Consider the following 21,593-nt stretch of genomic DNA (forward strand, 5'->3'; position numbering starts at 1 on the left):
AGGGAAATGCACAGAAATAAAGAATGGGGCCAGACACAAGTTTTAGAAATTTAAAAGTGACAGGAGTCAGTCACTAAAGCTGCCTTCCTCATGGCAGAGAAAGATGACACAAGTCCTAGAAAGGGAGCTACACTTACAATAACAGGCTCAGTTTCCCCCTGGGGCAAATGAAGCTGTTCTTGAACCACCCTGAAGGAGCCTCCACCCAAGAGGGTTGCCTGAATACCAAGGCGACCCTAAAACAAACAATCCCTAGGTGAGGGAGTGCCGGGATCCGGGGCCTGAGGGCGACGGAGTGCAGGGATCCAGGGCCTGAGGGAGGAAGTGGGAAGCTGAGGCTGGAAGAAGCATTCAAGTATCAGCTAATATTCAGCCAATCAATACACACCTCTATATGTGGAGGTCCCTTGTGTGTTCTGAGGATACGTAGAATGGATTGCTTGGAATGATTGGGAGTTTGGGGAACTATCACTGGAGCATGAGGTTAGGACCAGACTTTGAAGGTCAACCTCAATTGTATGATCTAAAGCAATACACGAATTCAGCCTAGATATTAGGCTGAGAAAGATCATCACGTCAGATGACTGGGGAATATATTCTTCCTTGGTCCCACTTATTTCCCTATCATGAAGCAGGTTTTTCCCAAGTTAAATTAAACCAATTTCTACTGAGGTTTATTCCATTCTTTCCTTTATCCTTGTACTCAGCTTTTGGCTTTCCATATGTTTTTTGTTCACCTACATGAAGCCAGATTTAATCTTGTCTTCAGTGCTCTATGCTAGTATTACATTGCCTGCTAATATCATTCCTACTCCGTGATATCATTAAACACAAGGCACTGATACATTTTATCAGAGTCCTTATTTCAATTCATATCCACCAAACCCAAACTTTCTGTCTGATGTGATCCTCACTTCCTTAGAAATGCATCTGACTTGATCATCAAATCATTTTACTTAAGTCTTTCAAAATTTAGTTAAAAAATCAATTCATCTATAATGCATACAATATTTCTACAAAATCAAAGTCATTATCCCAAAGGAAAAATTCCAAATTAAAGTTATAGAAAACGATATCCATCCTAAAAAATTCCACTGTGCCTCACCTTACTTCCAACTTCTATTTAATTCTTATTTGAGCCTAGGCTCTTTCTTGAGATAGGGCTGGGTTTTGACGGAGCTGTCCACCCTAGCAAATGTCTCAGCATTTCAAAGTGTTAATTATAACAGCAGTTAGTTAGAAATGGTTCTGGCAGCTTTCTAGCTCTGAAAGTGTTTTCTAATAATAACTATTAGTGATATCAATAAACAATCATGGGAAGAACGAACAACTATATCTATAAAGCTATATTTCTCAATACGCGTTATTATTGTCTCTTAAGACTCTGTTGCATATTTTTATTTGTTTATTTAATGCCAAAATCCTGGAAGTGCTCTTGTGGGACATATACAAGGAAAGTGTCTCTGGTCTCTGAGGTCTTTCCTAATTCATCAAAATGTACTAGGAAAGAAAAGTGACTGTCTTGGCAAAGAACCACAGTAGTTTGCTGCGTTTGTTTGTTTTTATTAACACAACTCATATTTGAAATAAAAACACATTTTATACAGTACTCTCTGTTGCCCTCATTTTATATGCATTTTTTAAAATAAGTATATGTGGAAGGGTTTTATTTTTGTTTTCTGACTAACAGTTGAGAACGTGTGTGTGTGTGTGTGTGTGTGTGTGTTTTAAGAATTCCTTTAGGTCTGTTTAATTTACCTCATTTTGTTTTGTTTGTGTAACTTAAAATCACTAATCGTTTTCTTGTTTAATGTTAAAATGGTTCAGATAAAATGCAAAAGCAAGAAATTACACCTGATACTTGAAAGTTGCTATTCCTGACAGCACTTCATCTTTTTTCATGCCCATATTGGCTTTTCTCCCAGCCCATCCATTCCTTAATGTAAGTATTATAAATTGCTCTAAAGTGCCATAAAGCATAATAAACATAAATCAATATTTCTTGGTTAAAAACTTAGAAATTCTGGTCCACCTCAGGTTGGTTGTAGGTGTCCTGAATCGATCATGTCCCTTGGTTACTTCATCTTACCAGAAGTCATTTCTGGGCCCAAGAATGCCTCCCTTTTTGTTTTTCTCTCTGACCTTTGTCCCCTGGACACTTGCAGTGACACATCAGGATGGATTGTGGGGAAGATATCATCCAGCAGCCTTAGAAAAGCCCCATTCTTTTTCCTTTTGGCCTCTCATCCTGGCAACTTTGGAGGAGTGGAGTGACGTTCTCAGACAAAGTCAGACCGCGGGCTGGCAATATGTCAGGCTCATCTGAGGCAAATTCCAGTTTGTCATGGGGAAAAAAAATGTTCATTTTCTTCTGGGATTCAATGAATTAAGCAAAAGCCCACTCTTTTCCTTCTGGTTTTTGCAAATGTGTCATCTGATCTAAATGGAACACCTGCAGGCAGCTTAATGACAAAAACGACACATTTGAATTCTGCTATCTTGGGAATTTTTTAATATCATATGCCGCACCCTTGGGTAGAAAACCACATCCCTCTCCTGGAAATGACAGCTTGCCCCCACAGCCAACTGATGCTATTTATGTGGCGTTGTTGTTATTTATTCCCATCTCAAAGGGGATGATTGAGTGGCTTTGTGGTTTCTCCCAAGATGCTGTAAGAGCTATATAGTATGAAATCTGCAAGCTCAGGTGATCATCTTTCTTGAGAAGATTTTCACAGGCAGCTCTTTGGAAATTGCATGAAAAGGTTGGTAGGACATTAGACAAAGTGATTTTATTAAGCTTATTGACTCACAGTTCACTTTTCCTACTAATTGTGATCCATTGCCCACAGAAGGCAGACTACCTTCTCCCCAAAACCTCACTCAGCTCCAGCGGAAAGCAGGTTCTCTCTGGATACTAAGAAGCAGCTTTTGCCTGAGGAAGACACAGCTACCTAGACTGTGTTTCATGGGAATAGAGATGGGGAGAATGAGACAGACTCCAATCCCCCAGTTATCCCCCTCCCACCTGTCCCAGTCTCAAACACTTTCATTGACATTCATTGCTTAGGATTTGGAAAACTTGGGGATCAATAGAAAACTAAATGATCTCTAAATATATGAAAAGATGCTTAGCTGTACTCATAAGGGCAATATAAATAGAAAAGATCCTCGGATGTCATTTTTTTTATGAATGATATTGGCCAATTTTAACACAAGAAGGTTTTGTTATATCATCGCTGGTGGTTCAAGCCTGGTGGAGCAGCACAAGGAGTAGCTGTCAAACTTACAGATGCAATTGCTCTTGGATTTCAGCAATTCCATCTTAGGACTTGATCATATATATACATATATATATATATACACACACACACACACACACACACATATATATATACACCCTGCACATATGAGTGACAAATATATGAAATTATTTCTTGCAGAACTCTGTAAACATCAAAAATTCAAAACAACTTAAATTTATTTACTAAAGAACTGGTTAAATTAACCATAGGATATACACACAATTGACTATTATACAATAGCATAAAAGAAAGTGGAGGCCGGGCGCAGTGGCTTACGCCTGTAATCCCAGCACTTTGGGAGGCCGAGGTGGGCAGATCATGAGGTCAGGAGATCGAGACCATCCTGGCTAACACAGTGAAACCCCATCTCTACTAAAAATACAAAAAATTAGCCGGGCATGGTGGCGGGCGCCTGTAGTCCCAGCTACTCGGGAGGCTGAGGCAGGAGAATGGCGTGAACCTGGGAGACGGAGCTTGCAGTGACCTGAGATCGTGCCACTGCACTCCAGCCTGGGCAACAGAGCAAGACTCTGCCAAAAAAAAAAAAAAAAAAAAAAAAAAGTGGCAGCTCTTTATATACTGGAAATATCTCTAGGATGTATCTTTAAATGGAAAAATATAGAACAGTACATACGTGTTAATATATGTATACATGAAAGGGGCAAAAAAATCATATTTAGTCTTGCTTTCTATTTGCATAAAGATATACTTAAAATATACATTAAAAACTAGTAACAGAGGTTACCTGTGGGGAGTGGGGAGTGATGAGAGGAATAAAACTGATGAGACTGGAGAGAAGAGTGAGAATTCTCAAAGTATACTGCTATGATTTTTGAGCTATGTGAAAGTGTAACTATTCAAAACATTTTAAAGATAAGAAGTCAACATTTATTTATTTTGTAAAGCATTTTATTGTGGTAAAACGTGCATAACAAAATTTGCCACTGTAACTATTTTTACGTTGAGAATTCGGTGGCATTAGTTACATTTACAATGTTGTACAACCCTCACCACTTTCGATTTCCAAAAATTTTCATCAACCTGAATAGAAACTCTGTATTCATGAAGCAATAACTTTCTGTTCTCCACTCTCCCCATCCCCTAGTAACCTCTGATGTACTTTCTGTTTCTATGAATCTGCCTACTCTCGAGATTTCATATCAGTGGAATCATACAATAGTTGTCATTTTGTGTCTAACTGATTTCATTTAGCATAATGTCTTCAAGGTTCATCCATGTTGTAGCATGTATCAGAATTTCATTCCTTTTTACGGCTGAATAATATTTTATTGTATGTATATAACGTTTTGTTTATTCATCTGTAGATGGATATTAGGGTTGTTACCACCTTTTGATTATTGGGATTAGCACTTCAATACACAGTAGCATATGATTACCTGTTTGAGCCTCTGTTTTCAATTATTTTGGTTATTTACGTAGGAGTGACTTGCTGGGTCATGTGGTAATTCCATATGTAGCTTTCTGAGAAACTTCCAAACCATTTTCCATAACAGCTACCCCTGTTTACATTTCTACCAGCAATATACGAGGGTTCTAACTTCTCTATACTCTCATCAACACTTGTCATTTTCTGCTATTTTGATTATAGCCATCCTAATGGCTATGGAGTAATATCTCTTTGGGGTTGACCTACTCAAAATGTTTAAATTGATAAGAAAGCTATTCATAAATGCCTTCTATTAAAATGTGGAAATCAAAATTGATGGCTCCTGCCTGTAATCCCAGCACTTTGGGAGGCCTAGGTGGGAGGATCACTAGAGCTCAGGAGTACAAGGACAGCCTGTGCAACATGGTGAAACCTCCATCTCTACAAAAAATCCAAAAATTAGCCAGGTGTGGTGGTGTGTACCTGTGGTCCTAGCTACTTGGGAGGCTGAGGTGGGAGAATCGCTTGAGCCTGAGATGTAGAGATTGCAGTGAGCCAAAACTGCACCACTGCACTCCGTCCTCCAGCCTGGGTGACAGAGTGAGAACCTGTCTCAAAAAAAAAAAAAAAAAAAAAAAGAGTAATACTGTGAAGAAACACTATCTCAAATTTGTTACTAAATCAACAAGTTGGCTGACATTTAGCAGACCTCAAGTTGCCAAGGTGGGGGCACTGGCTATGTCCTATCCTCTGAATGTACATAAAAGCCACTCATAATTACAGTTGGTATTATCATTGTTGAATGTCTATCAAATGCTAGCACTTTATGCCATTGTTTTCCCCTGAAAGTTCTCTGAGGTAGATATTTTTTATCCCTATTTTATAGATGAGGAAGCTAAAGGTCTTCTAGGATGAGAAAGCCAAAGTCAAACCGCTGGTAAATGGCAATGCCAGGATTTGAATTAAAGTTGTCTTGACCTCTGGATTTTTTTCCACCCAGAACAAGGCCTTTAGGCCCAAGTCTTTTCCTTTCTTTCTGATTTGATACTGTGGCATCGGAGCTAGTTTACACCATTTTCTCTGAAATCTCAGGCTCACAAGACACCACCAAAGAACACAGATCTTTCTATCTAGCTTGGCACCTGGAACTTTCTCCTTTCTTTGAGACCTGAAAATTTAAATATATCTGCAGCCAAATGGCAGCTTCCTTCACGGAAGGAAGTAAGCTGTAATGTACAAGAGATAGGCTGACTGCTCCGCTAATCTGAACTGGGATCTGGCAGGAGAAAGGTGAGCAGACCCAATGGCCAGAGCTTTCCATCCATGATCTGACAAGTGGAATGAATGGTCAACCCCTTCTTTGTACAACATGCCTTACTCTGAGGACAGGGCCCTCATCTGTGAATAGCTGCTGCCAAAATGCTGGATGAAGTGGCCTAACCCACCTGAGAGAGTCTACTGAAAAGCTCACCAATCACCTCTTCTCCAGGTCCATGTATGAGTGGATTGTTAGCAAGACCCATCTGCACACAGGGAAATATGAAGTCCTGGGAAATTCATGATCTTGCCAACTATGCTGAATTCTTTCCCATACAAACACAAAGTGCTTTTTTTTTTTTTTTACCACTTCACTGAAACACAGAGAAGATTTTAATACAATATATTACAATAGGATATATTACAATGGTTTTATATATATGTACACACACATATATACACACATATACACACACAATATATATATATTTTATATATATATATATATATAAAAACTACTTATTCAGGGAAAACACCACAATTCTGTTGTATTAGTCTGTTCTCACACTGCTAATAAAGACATACCCAATAGTGGTTAATTTATGAAGGAAAGAGGTTTAATTAACACAGTTTGGCATGGCTAGGGAGGCCTCAGTAAACTTACAATCATGGTGGAAGGGGAAGCAAATACGTCCTTCTTCACATGATGGCAGGAAGGAGAAGAATGAGTGCACAGGGAAGGGGGAAACCCCTTACAAAATCATCAGATCTCTTGAGAACTAACTCACTATCATGAGAACAGGATGGGAGAAACCACCCTTGTGATTCAACTATCTCCACTTGGTCCCTCCCACAACATGTGGAAACTACGGGAACTACAATTCAAGATGAGACTTGGGTGGGGACACGGCAAAACCGTATCATCTATCTTGGTAGATTGTTGATTTAAGCTCAAAGGGAAGGTCAAAAGAAAGTGAGATCTGGAGCCTGTTTGAAAGATCTGGAATACATGTTCCACTCTGCTTTTTCCTTTGTTCTACTTGTAACAGTGTGACTGTCCACCCAACTCAGGAATCTTCAGGACCCTGCTGTTGCTTCTTTTTTTTTAGGTTTAATTATTTTTAAAATTTTATCATAAGTAGTAAAAATAAAATGTGAAATTTCTTTTTACTGTAAACTTTTAATAGAGAAAAAGTGAATTCCCCTTACTTCTCTCCAGTCTCCTTCCACATGGATATTGTCTATTACTAAATCCTTGTGTATTCCTTGAGGTCTTTCAATAAACACATTAGTACATTACAACTCAGCTTTTTAATCAGTGAACCTCTATACAACAAATAATTTTTAAGCACTTACGATTTAGAAGGCTTTGGGTTAGGCACAGGGGATATGGAAAGATTAAGTCATAATATATTGAAGACTTTTGCCAGGAATTTTGCTGAGGGGTTCATTTTTGGTATTGTATTTAATCTGCACAACAATCCCCAAAAATGTGCTACCATATCAATGAGAAAACTGAAACCCAGAGAAGCTAAGTAATTTCCCAAAGGTCGCATAGATGATAGAACGCAAAGCCCAGATTCAAACAGAGGGGTGGCTGTCTAGAGCACCTAGTCTTAACGACACAGCACAGCAATATACTAAAATAATTGTCAGTCTTTCATCCACTGTGTAAGACCCTCTCCTCACGACTTTACATAGATTGGCTTATTTAGTGTTCATGGGAACCTGAATGCAGACTGTTATTATGCTCATTTTACAGATGAAGCTATTGAGGCGCGGTGAGGTTAATTACCGTATTGAGATTATACTAGTTACAAGTGCAGAACTGGGACTGGAGTCACTACAGTCTGGTTCCATAGTTGCTTCTCCTGACTCCCATATTAGATGCCTATTCTAATATTATGTGCATAGATGCATACTCATGCTTGAGTACTCTGCAGCTCTTAATCACGTTTGCTTAGAGTTTTTGATAACATTGAAAAATGCTTAGCTATAATGTAATAAAAATAGAGAACTGCAGATATGCTATGATTCTAATTATATCAACTATATATAGCAGAAAAATTTTGTGAGAAATTAATCGGTTTGGGTTCCTCCTGATAAAGAGTATTTTTGTTGTTGTTATTTCAAGAAAGTCACCCATTCTCTGTGTTTCCGTATCTCATTGGAGACTTTAATCTCTGTTCTACTTGTAACAGGGTGACTGTCCACCCAACCCAGGACTCTCTCTTACCTCTTTCTTTAGGTTTAATTATTTTTAAATTTTTATTATGCCTTTAATATTAATAAAATTATTACAGGCATAATAATAATGGGAAGGTCCAAAGCAGAAGTTTCCAGACACTCCACAGATGCCGTGCCCACCTCCATCCTGGCCTCCTAGAAGAGATTGTGCTAAGTGGGGATATGGAGGGATGACTGGGAGGCAAGTGTTTCTAGAGTGAAAAAGTGGAAAAAGGAGAATTAGCAATGGAGAGGTTAGGAGCTTCTCCCATCCCTGGGAAGTGGTTGAGACTTTTGTTTCCCCCTCAGTTTCCTTCTACCTGGTGACAGCCAGCCTACTAGTAATAGAACTTTTGGAGGAATAGTGCAGGTGTGTGGTGCCCTCTCATAGGTTTTGGGGAAAAATGGTAGAATATTAAAAATCATGGACTGGGAGTCCATATCAAAGGTTCCTACACCTGGAGTTAAAAAGTTGGAGAACTGTGGTGACCAGTGTGGAATGGAGAAGCATGTTCTTTTTCAGAATTCAACTGCAGAAAACCACACACGAGTCTTTCGAAAGACATTCTGTCTACCCAATCTCCATCTAAGATAGGAGTTAATAATTACTGGTATTTTCCTCCAACTCAGCTGGTGAGGACTACAATTTAATTTGATTTAAAAACAGAAGGAATGTGACATTCCACCTAGAGAAAAGACACAAGAAAATCCCAACAATTGTCTTCAGGTAGTAGAATGGTGGGTGATTTTTTTTTCTTTATAATTTTATATATTTTTAAGTTTTCTATGATTCTCACTTTCTACTTACAAAATCATAAAACCAATTACTTTATTTAAACTCTTATTAGTTATATCACTTCCCCATCCATCTGGCTGAGTTATGCTTTATTTTCATCTAGACATTTTTACACTGCAAATGTTTGTTACAAGTAGGACAGCTATGATTTTTCTCTAGAATCCAATCCTAGAATTTGCATTTAGATATATGTAAATTAAAACAATTTAGGCCAACATCATTCTATATCCTACTTTTAAAAGAATTTTTGAAAACTAGAGGGATTTCATCATTTCGTTCCCTGCCATCCTTTAAATTCAGGATCAGGAACATAACAGGCAGCGTGGGCCAAGACAGAGTCATGAAGGAATGAAGCCACACCTTGAACAATGCTCCTCCAAATGGTAATTTTTGGCAACTAATTCAAACTTAAAAAATGGAATGTGGGCCAAATACATATGCCTAGAAGAGAACCTCATGAGCTGCTTGCAGAATAACAGCAACCACTTTGCGGTTTCTGCTTGAGCCAGTCACTGGTTTACGGTTGTAGTTATTCACTTCAATTAGATGTGAACTGATACCAAAAATAGATGTACTGTGTCAGGTTACTTTATCCCAGACTGTAGCCAAGTGTACTGTAATCCTACATAAAAACGAGCCCTCTTTAAGGACCATCTCGAGACAGATCTCTCCTTTAACAGTCCCCCAAAGCTTTAGCACCAGGGCTGTTAATTTCAGGTACAATTCCTAGGTATTCCCTGTTTGTCTCATATATGTGAGACTCTCAGAGGAATTTCAGTTGCTTGATAGTAATTTTTTCTGTGTCCCATAGTCCTGCCTGTAATTTGCATTGCAGTTTTTTGCAAGAACTCATTGTTTTCCCTCAAGTCATTCCACTGTGTTTTTGAGTTTATTGTCCCATTGTAACCTGGGCTAAGTAAATGCAGACTGGGTCCTAACATTCAGTCTTGTATGATTTCTTTGAGCCTGTTTGCCAGCCTTCCTTGCGTTTCCCAGAACCCCGTAGGGGTATGTTCAGATAAATGCTTGCTACTTATGGCTTCAGATCTGGACCACCTTTCTTGGCCCATTCCTGCTAAAATATATATTCCTTGGGTCATCATCTCCTCCTAATGCATCTTTCCAAGCAATAGAAGAGTACATCTTCTTACCATCTTCCTTACTCTCCAACAAATTAACATTTTGGGTCTTCATTCTTCACCACTCATATAATAAAGTTCCATAAACATTTATTGAGTAACCAACCGTCTTATGTTGACACTATTTCAGGTACACAAAGGTGAATAAAATGAAATGTTTGCCCATAACGAAGCTAAACTTTAGTGGGTTTATTTTTTCCTAGGGCTGCAGTAACAAAATGCATGACTTAGAACAACATAAATGTATTGTCTCATAGTTTTGATAGTTAAAAGTCTGAAACCAAAATCAAGGTGTCGGTTGGGTTGGTTTCTTCTAAAGGCTCTGAGGGAGAATCTGTTCCAGGCCTCTCTTGTAGCTTCTGGTGCACTCAGGCTGTGGTCTCAGTGCCTGTAGCCTCGGGCACTCTCTGGCTTGCAGACGGTGTTCTCCCTGCACCCTGAATCTTTACAATATCTTCTCAGTATGAGCGTCTGTGTCCAAATTTCCCCATTCAGGGCCCACCCTACACCAGTATGACCTTATCTTAACTAATTACATCTGCAACATCCCTATTTCCAAAGAGGGTCATATGCTGAGGTACTGGGGGTTAATCCCAACATATGAACTTTAGGGTAACTCACTTCAACCCAAAACAATAGGCAAAAATGCATACACACGAAATTAACTGGAATAAAAGATGAGAAGCTGAATACTAATGATAAGCACTAAATGCTAGCAAAGCACAAAGAAGGAGTATTACATTGTGATTGGGGTAGACTGGGCAGAGATTGCAAAATGAAGCTCTCATTCGAACAGCATTGTCAAGGATTCTCCTGGTGTTGCTGCCCGGAGCAGAGAAGAATGTCCCGCTGTTGCCGAACATGTAAAAGCCCTCCTCTTCTCTGGGCTCTTTAGGGCACACCTTTGACCCATTTCTGAGTCCACCACGGACGAAATGGTCTCCCCACAGCCTGAGCTATGCATCTAATATCTGAATATCAGACTCTACTGTACTTATCAGATTTATTAGATAAAATCACCTGAGGGCGGAAGTACCAATAAGTATGAGTAATTAAAACACTGAGCAGCAATATTATTAAAGGTATATTAAAATCAATGACATCCATTTGAAAAGATATATTTCACACCCTGTCCTCCACAGTGGGAGACGTGGCTGAGCAGAAACAGGTCAAGCAGGGAGTATTGTTAATGAAAATCCTCGTGGAAAAGGCTGCCTGAGACAAAATGAGTTAAAATCTTTATTGTGTCTTGACAGCCCACATGAATCTATGATGATGATAAATGTTCTCATTTAGAACTTTTTCTTTTCCTGAGATATTTTACATGTTATCTCCAATTTGCTTTGAATTTCTCAAAAGACATATGTTCACAGAAGAAAGTCTCTGCCTGCTTTTCATTAAGTAAGATCTTATCAGGCTGTTTGCATGTGGCATCACGTTTGAACTATTAATCTTATGACAGGATATTAAAAAGGGGGGAGGGGGATTCCTTAACAGGTTGAGGGCCATTACACTTGAGAAACAGCCCTCAGCACCCAGGAACAAGAACCAGCACAGGAATTGCAACTGCGATGATTAATAAGACTTTCCTGAAGCTAACGCTCTAGGCAAAAAGGTTGCTTCTTACCAGGGCGTACACTGGACAGAGGAAGCTAAAATGACTTGTGTGCCTCGTGGCTGGACTGAGGTGCTGCTGGATCATTGACCTGCAGGATCATGGTGGAGGCACCAGGGAATGATTATTAATCAGATTGGTGTCAAGCGATTGTTAACTCTCAGTGACATTAAGGCTTCTCTGGAATTGGGGCACAAACCAGTGCGGCAAAACACAGATCTAGAGTAAAAGGAAAAATAATAATTCTGTATCCCTACTATAGCAAGTCTATAAAGTACAGAAACACAAACACACTAGTGTACACTCAAACACACACACACAGAGAGACAAAAAAACAACACTCTAAGAAACCAACAGGAAACTGGCTTAAGAGAAGGCTTTGCGGGTAAGTGAGGTCTTCGTGACTTTCTGGGCCATAAGACTAGGACAAGACTTTGACATTTGTCTCAACAGTAGTGAGAATCTTTGATGGATTTTAAGCAAAGAAAATACACAATCAGGATTGTATTTTTCAAAGGTTATTTTGACAGTGGTTATTAATCGATTTAAAATATGGCAAGAAAAAGTCAGAATGCTATAGAAGTCCAGGTGGCCACCTTCGCCTATGGTTGGCCTATGGAAATGATGAAAGTATATAAATTCCAGAAGTGTTTTGAAGTTCAAATTAAAGAACTTGATGATGGCTTAAACACCAGGAATGGGGAAGAGGAGGGCATCAAGGGAGATTTCCAGTTTTCTGGGTGTACAACCAGACCAATGGTAGGGAATGAGGCAGAAATGGGGATAGCAGATATGGTGGGGCAGATCATGAGTTGGATTTTGGACATATTATGTTTGCAATGCCTATGAAGTGTCTAAGTAGGGATGTTAGGTTGTATATTTCCATCTAATGGCTATGAAATGCCATAAAGTAGCCTGGTATGTGATCTACTCAATACTGTCTAGATAACTCTCATTCATTTTTCTAAGTCTTCAATTAAAAAATTGAAATATTTTTGCATTTGAACAAAATAGAAAATCTTAGTATTATTGCAAATTTATAAATTAAGTTGACTCAAAATATCCTGAGCTTCTTTCTCCCTTTTCCATCCAGGAAAAGTGTTGTCATTTGAAAGTCAAGGGTTTCTCAGACCACCAGAAAATGTAGCCAAACCAGGCCAATGTTGACGGAGGCCTAAGAAAAATTAGGGTTATCATCAGTAGAGAATATGTGTTTTTGCTATATGTTAACCAGTTGTTTTCTCTTCTTCTCCAGATTACCTCCTTTTGATATCTCGGCTTAGAAGAATACAGAATGTGGCCACATGTTACTCTTCTACCAATGTCAGGATAAAGCGTGCCTTAGGACACCTCAATGGAGAACTACGTCCATTCCATGCTCCTTCCAACTACCTTGAGAAATGGCTCCAAATTTTCCTTAATATTATTCTGAATTGCTCTATGAAGTAAATGTCAAGTATTTTATTTCCATTTCCCTAAAATAGAGAATGGGTTGCTAGGGAAAATGCCTAAGCCAGCCATAAAGCATTTCCAAAGGGAGGACATAGTGAATAAAAATGTTAATTCCTGTCTTGTTTAACAATCTTTCATGGCAGCTTCAAGGGGTAGTAAAATTTATACTCCTACCAGGACAGCTCTAGAATATGGCGTCAGCATGGGATGGAAAGTAGCCCTGGGAAACAGAATACCGTGGTTGCCTGCTACCCTTTACTTAGCGGGATAGTTTGTCTCTGCTGTGCCTAGGAGGTTTGCACCTCATGGGGTGGGAGGCGGTGCAATCAGGTAAGAATGCTCTTTACTTACTCCTTTGTCAGAAAAAGGATGACTGTAATGTGTGGGCTGGAGTGGAGTGGAACTGAGTTTAAAATCTGCACTAACAGAAAATTAAAGACTAGATATTAACAATGGCTTTGCACTCTGAGTTGCCATGGGCTGAGAGGGACAGCTGGACAGCTAGAGGGATTCCAGAGGGAGTTGGCAGGTGAGAGCAGTGTAAGCCATCTTACTGCCTCAAAGCACACAGAAGTCTGTAGGAGCACATCAGACTTCAGTAACACAAGATTTATCTCAGTATTCATTTTTTCTGATTCTCAGTTTTCTTATCCACAAAATAGATTAAATAAGATATGCTTTGTGAACTTCTTGTGAAGATTAAATGAGATGAAAAATGCAAAGTGCTGGAGGACCACCAGCAGGAGCTCTATACATGAAAAACTGTTGTTATTATTGACAAAATAAAGGTAAAGGCTGCATTCAAGACTGTTAAGAAATTGTTACAGAAAATATTTTTATTAGTCATTGTACAGATAAAGAAAGTGATTCTCATATAAAGAAAATTTTCTATTTAAACTTTTTATTTAAATTTAAATGTTCTATTTAAAATGAAAAAATTACAATGCTTCTGCCTTTTATGATGAGAGATAACAAGTCATGTTAGTAGAAGAATAAATCAAAATATTCCCTTACCTACAAAAATTGATGAGTGTACAAGCCACACTTAAGAATTTGTGATCATGTTTAAGGAAAGACGACAATATGAAGACCTTGAGTATTGCCTTAGTTTTGCAAAAGACCTCGCTACGCCTTCCTGATTAGCTCAAGAAAAGTCCCCAGAGAAGGTTTTAAGGAAGAAGAAAGAGGACAAGAAAACTGGACATAACCTAAGCGAAAATTTTGACATGGACATATCCTCATAGAACAAGACACAATACTGTAAGGGGCAGCAGGGTGGATGGCTCTGTGTGACGGTCTTGGTTGCATACTCCCCTTCACTTAGGTCAAACAAAACCCAAACATCTCTTTGTAAACACCTCTCATTTTCCTTGTCCAGGTGGAGAAGCTCAGAGCTTTCATTTGGCTTAAGTGACCTACTAACCACTTTACAGCCTATTCAGGTGCAGTTTTTAATACTGCACATGTTGGAAATGAAACTGGTGCTTATAACTCCTAGAAGTATAAATTTTAATGAAGATTCTAAAAACTTTATCTTGGGCCTGTGAAGGTGTAGATTAAAAAAAGTTCCATTTCTTGGGGAAAGGATTCCCTATTTAATAAATGGTGCTGGGAAAATTGGCTAGCCATAAGTAGAAAGCTGAAACTGGATCCTTTCCTTACTCCTTATACGAAAATTAATTCAAGATGGATTAGAGACTTAAATGTTAGACCTAATACCATAAAAACCCTAGAAGAAAACCTAGGTAATACCATTCAGGACACAGGCATGGGCAAGGACTTCATGTCTAAAACACCAAAAGGAATGGCAACAAAAGCCAAAATTGACTAATGAGATCTAATTAAACTAAAGAGCTTCTGCACAGCAAAAGAAACTACCATCAGAGTGAACAGGCAACCTACAGAATGGGAGAAAATTTTTGCAATCTACTCATCTGACAAAGGGCTAATATCCAGAACCTACAAAGAACTCAAACAAATTTACAAGAAAAAAACAAACAACCCCATCGAAAAGTGGGCAAAGGATATGAACAGACATTTCTCAAAAGAAGACATTCATACAGCCAACAGACACATGAAAAAATGCTCATCATCGCTGGCCATCAGAGAAATGCAAATCAAAACCACAATGAGATACCATCTCACACCAGTTAGAATGGCAATCATTAAAAAGTCAGGAAACAACAGGTGCTGGAGAGGATGTGGAGAAATAGGAACACTTTTACACTGTTGGTGGGATTGCAAACTAGTTCAACCATTATGGAAAACAGTATGGTGATTCCTCAAGGATCTAGAACTAGAAGTACCATATGACCCAGCCATCCCATTACTGGGGATATACCCAAAGGATTATAAATCATGCTGCTATAAAGACACATGCACACGTATGTTTATTGCGGCACTATTCACAATAGCAAAGACTTGGAATCAACCCAAATGTCCATCAGTGACAGACTGGATTAAGAAACTGTGGCACATATACACCATGGAATACTATGCAGCCATAAAAAAGCATGAGTTTGTGTCCTTTGTAGGGACATGGATGCAGCTGGAAACCATCATTCTCAGCAAACTATCACAAGAACAGAAAACCAAACACCGCATGTTCTCACTCATAGGTGGGAACTGAACAATGAGATCACTTGGACTCGGGAAGGGGAACATCACACACTGGGGCCTATCACGGGGAGGGGAGAGGGGGGAGGGATTGCATTGGGAGTTATACCTGATGTAAATGACGAGTTGATGGGTGCTGACGAGTTGATGGGTGCAGCACGCCAACATGGCACAGGTATACATATGTAACAAACCTGCACGTTATCCACACGTACCCTAGAACTTAAAGAATAATTTAAAAAAAAAAAAAAAGTTCCGTTTCTGACATGTCTATAATGGACTTCATTGCTGCTTTTAAAAAATTTTTCCTTTCGATAAGAAATTAAAGACTGATTTCCTCTTTACAAAAGAAAATGCCACTTTATTCCCCATAGACACCCTCTCTCTTAGTAAAACAACTCTGATTTTTATAGCTGGGCATCTTGCCACCCAGTTAAAGATATATTTCCCTTGCAGCTAAATAAGGCCAAGTGACTATGCTCTTGCCAATAATATGTAAACTGAAGTGTAGCATGGTACTCTTGGAAAGTCTCTTTAAAAAGCATCCTCTCTTTTGTATTTGTCCCTTCGTCTTCCTCCTACTTGAGATGTACATATAATGGCAGGCACTTCTGTAGGCATTTTGGACCATGAAGTGTCTTTGATGGAAACTAAGAAAAGTAGAGCAACAGAATTGAAGGTTTTACAATTCTAAAACATTTGTAAAGTTTTGTAAAACGTTTATATGGATATATCCTGTAAAAGTTTTACAAAACCTTTACAAAGGTTTTACAATTCAAGGTAATTAATATTACAGTATTAATTATAGCAAAGGTCATGCTTCTGCAGAAAAAAAAAAGAGTACCTTGACATGATGGTTCAAACAAGTTAGGAAAAGCAGACTGTGCTTCTCAAAATCACCAGAGAATCAGACTGGCCGAGCACACTGCCATCCTCAATGCATGGCTTCTCTATTGCTTTAGCATTTATCATTCGAAGCCAATAGGAAGCAAGGAGAACATCAAAGCTCATTATCAATGACTGAAAGCATCCACCACTTCTGCTAACATCATTTTGACAATGTGACAGTCTTCTTGACCACACTTGAATGCTGGGGAAGCTAAGCAGTGTAGTACAACTGGACAATCAGTTCCTATGTCCAAGAACTTTTTTAAGACAGTAGGGTAGAATGCTTACTCTTGATCAAAAAGCAGTCTCTACCAAAACTGTAGGTCTTCATATTTTATCCAGATGATAAAAAATCTACTTTTCTCTTGTTTAGCTTACTACATGCCTGGCCTTTATTATTTATAGTTGAACATAATCTTCACTGATATACCCCTTTTATGGTTTTTCAATGAACCTCATCAGTACATCATTAATTGGATTATTAGATAAGTGCTCAATAATCCTCCAGCTGTAAAATTCTAAGAACAATTAAAACTTCCTTTCTTAACATTCTTAGTGAACAACTTACAGGTTAAAAAACAAATCCAAAGAGATTATTTCCTGCAAAGAGTCTTTAGTATGGTAGCACCTACTTCTAGAAGGCCCATCATAAACTGTCGTCTAGTGAAAGTGATGAAAAGGAGTGACTGAGAGTCCATCTTATCAGGAGGTGGAACAGGTGAAGCCCTCACCAGTGAAAAATCTTGGCAGATGCAGCCACTAAGATTTCCTACTACGAAGAATAACAGCAGTTAGAAAAGCAGTTTGGAGATTTTGTTTTGTTCAACAATACTTCATTCTCTTACTTATCCCAGCAAAGTTTACTCCCATAGGATAAGAGATTTGTATTAGTCAGAATACTTTTAACTTTGCAGGTGACTGACAACTTACGCCAAAAAGACTTAAGTAATGTATGACATATATCTAGAGTTATATTTGTTTGAATAGAGAGAGCAAGTTGTTTGGATAAGAGCTTGATTCCTGGTTCAAATGAAGTCAACAGATTCATTTCTTGGTTCTGCTTCTGAGTTGACTTCATTTATAGGTGAGCCAGATCTAGGTCCCCAGCAGCACAAAAGAGAAAGCTTGCTTCCCCATTCAGCAGTCCTAGAATTGTGCCTCATTGTTCTGATTGCACAGACTTGGCTTATATCCCTGATATGAACCCAAGCACGATGACCAGGAAGTGAAACAAGCAGGTTGACTTAACCTTGGTCGCACACCAAACTGTCGTAGATTGAGAGAGAGTTGGCCTCGTGCTAAGCACATAAGCTGAATGCGGGGAAGTCAGCACACTGTGTTCCCAAAACAGAGAGTAGATAATGAGTGTCAAGGACAACAGATGAAACCTCCATGTATTCTCTTTGTTTTGTCCAAAATGTGAAACCTCAAAGGGAGACAGTTCAAGGTCTCATTTAATTAATGTGTCCATCTTCAGGTCTCAAATCTCTGAGGGATGTGCACCCAGTGAGATTAGGATACAGGTCCCCGGGGTTCACTGATCCATGGCTAATCCATGGCTAATTAACCATCCCTACATATCCGGTGTGCAATGGGGAGGAAGGACCCTGTACCTATAACCAAAACACATATAGAAAGGATGAGGGGGAATGAAAAACAATGCACAATGAATCCTATTTCATCGTACACACCTATCCCATGGGCAGGAAAAGCAATGACTCACCACTCTGGCTAAAGTCCTTTGGTCAGTCAGTGTGGCTGACCTTGGCTCTGTTCTCTTAAATCATTGCCCATTTCCATTTTTTCCCCCATATCTCCTGGTTCTGGTCTGTGGAAGGATGCCCATTGAGTACTGTCCTACTTAAGAGATGCGTAGTGAGGATGATGTCCTTTCAGGGACCTGCACCTCTTTTGAAGCCCACTTCATTTTGGTGCATGTCAGGAGCCTGAGAATTATTTTAGATGTTGACCAGAAACCTTTGGTGACTTATCTCCTCTTCTCAGAAATTTTACATTCTACGTTCAAGAGTTTGTAACACAACATTCCAGAAGTTAATTTTAATACATTTAGTGCTCTTTTACTTGAAAAAGATAAAAAGCTCAAATCAATCTGGCTTAAGCAAAAGGGGAATTTTTTGATGTAGATAACCGAGAAGTCCAGGGATAGCATTGGCTTCAGGTAGAACTTGATTTCAGCTGTGCACAATGCACGGTCTATTGATCTGCTTCTTCTATGTCTATTTCATTCTCAGACTCCCTATGGTGATGACCAGTATCTTCAAACTCATACTAGAGTAAAGCCTTGTAGGTTTTGTTTCTCTGAATCAAATCAAGATCATTACCAGAAAAGTAAACATATTCTAGATAGCATGAAACAAACAAACAAACAAACAAATGAAACCCACCACACAAATCTAGTTAATGTGTGGACAGAATGGTGAAGATTGCTCATGTTTCCTCACATTCCATATTTGAGAAGAAACCTATAAACCCAGATTCCCTGAGATAGAAAACATACAGTTTAGTCTAGCTCTAACCAGCTCAGCAGAGGGTGTGGTGCAGGAAAAATATTGCCTAAATAACTTGTATTTATGGCTTTGTTCTGTGAATACTTCTTTTTGCTCCTGAGAATTGGAAGAAAATGTACAAAAAATCAGTAAACAACACAATGTCTGAGATGATAGTAGCTGTGTAGCACCTCCCTGACATGCTCTGATGGTTAATTTGATATGTCAACATGGCTAGACCATGATACCCAGAAATTTGGTCAAATACTCAAGGGGATGTTGTTTGAAGGTATTATTTTCAGACCACATTAGCATTTGAGTCAGTAGACTGTGAGTAAAGCAAAGAATCATCTGTATTGTGGGTAGCCCTCATCTTATTAATTGAAGGCCTGAAGAGAAAAAGATCGAGTGAGGTCCCTCTAGGAAGAGGGAATTCCTCCTCCAAACTATATTTGAACATGAAATGTAACATCAGTTCTTCCCTAAGTCTCCAGCCTGCTAGTCTACCCTTGCACATTTTTTGGACTTTCCAGACTCTAAAATCATGTGAGCCAATTCCTTAAAAGAAATAATAAATACCTCTCTTTGAGTCTTTCTTTCTTTCTCTCTCTCTCTGGGTGTATCTCCCTCTCCTTCTTTCTCCTTTTCTCTCTCTCTCTCTGTCCCTCTCTACATATAAAGAAGTAATACACACACACACACACACACACACACACACACACACAGAGAGAGAGAGAGAGAGAGAGAGAGAGAGAGAGAGAGAGAGAGATGCCCTCACCATTCTGTTTCTCTGGGGAACCCTAGCACATGTACTAATGTAGACGTGGTGCTAATACACTGGGAAGAGCCAATATAACACTTGCCTTAGTTTCCTATTGCTGCTATAATAAATTACCATAAATTTAGTGGCTGAAAATAGCATACATTTTTATATTGTAGTTTTGGAGGTCAAAAGTGTGACACAGGTCTTGGCTAAAATCAAGGTGTTAGCAAGGCTGCATTCCCCTGGAGGCTTTAGGGGAGAATTCATCTTGTCCAGTTGCCTTTGCCGGTTCCTTGCATTCCTTGGCTCGTGACCACGTCTTCCACCATCGGAGCCAATAGCACAGCACTTTCCAGTCTCTCCAACTCTGGCTCTCATGCCTCTCTCTAATAAGGGCCCTTGTGATTAGAGTGGATGTACTTGGATAATCCAGGATAATCTTTCTCAAAATATAATTATATCTGCAAAGTAGCTTTTGCTATGTAAATTGACATATTCACAGGTTCTATGGATTAAGGCGTGAACATCCTGAGGGGGTATATTATTCTGCGTACTGCAGACATTTACAAAGACTGGTATTTAGTGACGCATTCAGTCATACATTCAATAAGTGCTTACTGTATAGTATGAGCTGAGACTTCTTTGTGCTACTCTAGAGGTCAACGTATCAGCCAACAGCGAAGAAAACACATCTGATTCTTATGCCCACGGAGCTTACATCTAACAGGACCAGTCAAAAATAGATAAGAAGATTATATGGTCTGAATGTTTGTGTCCCTCCAAAATTCAATGTTGAATTTCTAATTCCCAAGATGATAGTTTCAGGAGATGAGAACTTTGCAGGGACGTGCTCTTATGAATGGAATTTGTGTTCTTATAAAAGAGGCCTGGGAAAATGAGCACTGTAGTCCCTTCTAATATATGAAGTGACAGTGAGAAGACATCCATCTATGAAGAAAGTGGGCCCTCATCAACACCCCCCATGCTAGTTCTCTGATCTTGGACTTCTCAGCATTGAGGACTATGAGACACAAATTTCTGATTTTTATAAGCTACCCAATTTATGGTGTTTTTGTTATAGCAGCCCAGGTGGCTTTAAACAGGAAATAAATGTGTACACAAGACAATTTCAAATAGTGATAAGAAAGTTGAAAAAACAAAACGTGATAGAGTAACCGGATGTAGGATGAGGTAGCTTCTAAGGTGAAGGCTTTCCAGCTGCCACTTGAATTAGCAGTCTCCAGCCCTGTGAGGATCTGTGAGAAGAGATTTCAGGCAGAGGAAATAGCTGTTGCTCAGGCCAGGTTGGGATTAGGGTGATTTTTTTTTTGTCTTGTGTTGTTTTGTTTTTTGAGATAGAGTCTTACTCTGTCACCCAGGCTGGAGTGCAGTGTTGCCATTTCGGATCACTGCAACCTCCGCCTTCCGGCTACAAGCAATTCTCATGCCTCAGCCTCCCAAGAAGCTGAGATTACAGACATGCACCACCATGCCTGGCTAATTTTTGTATTTTTAGTAGAGATGGGGTTTCCCCATGTGGGCCAGGTTGGTCTCGAAGTACTAGCCTCAAGAGATCCACTCGCCTCAGCCTCCCAAAGTTCTGGGATTACAGGGAAGAGCTACTGTGCCTGACCGTGAATTA

At 39.2% G+C, this 21,593-nt stretch overlaps 1 long non-coding RNA gene across 1 annotated transcript in view; it reads left to right on the plus strand.

Moving 5' to 3' along the window:
• The window catches only part of LOC107129092 (uncharacterized), a 41,947-nt gene extending 25,800 nt beyond the window's left edge, over positions 1 to 16,147 (plus strand). Inside the window, exon 2 of the long non-coding RNA XR_012433168.1 lies at positions 12,981 to 16,147. This is a non-coding gene — a long non-coding RNA (uncharacterized lncRNA). The remainder of the gene's footprint in view (positions 1 to 12,980) is intronic.
• Positions 16,148 to 21,593: the final 5,446 nt, after the last annotated feature.

The sequence above is a fragment of the Macaca fascicularis genome, chromosome 3 (genome assembly GCF_037993035.2).
Source record: "Macaca fascicularis isolate 582-1 chromosome 3, T2T-MFA8v1.1".
Lineage (NCBI taxonomy): Eukaryota > Metazoa > Chordata > Mammalia > Primates > Cercopithecidae > Macaca > Macaca fascicularis.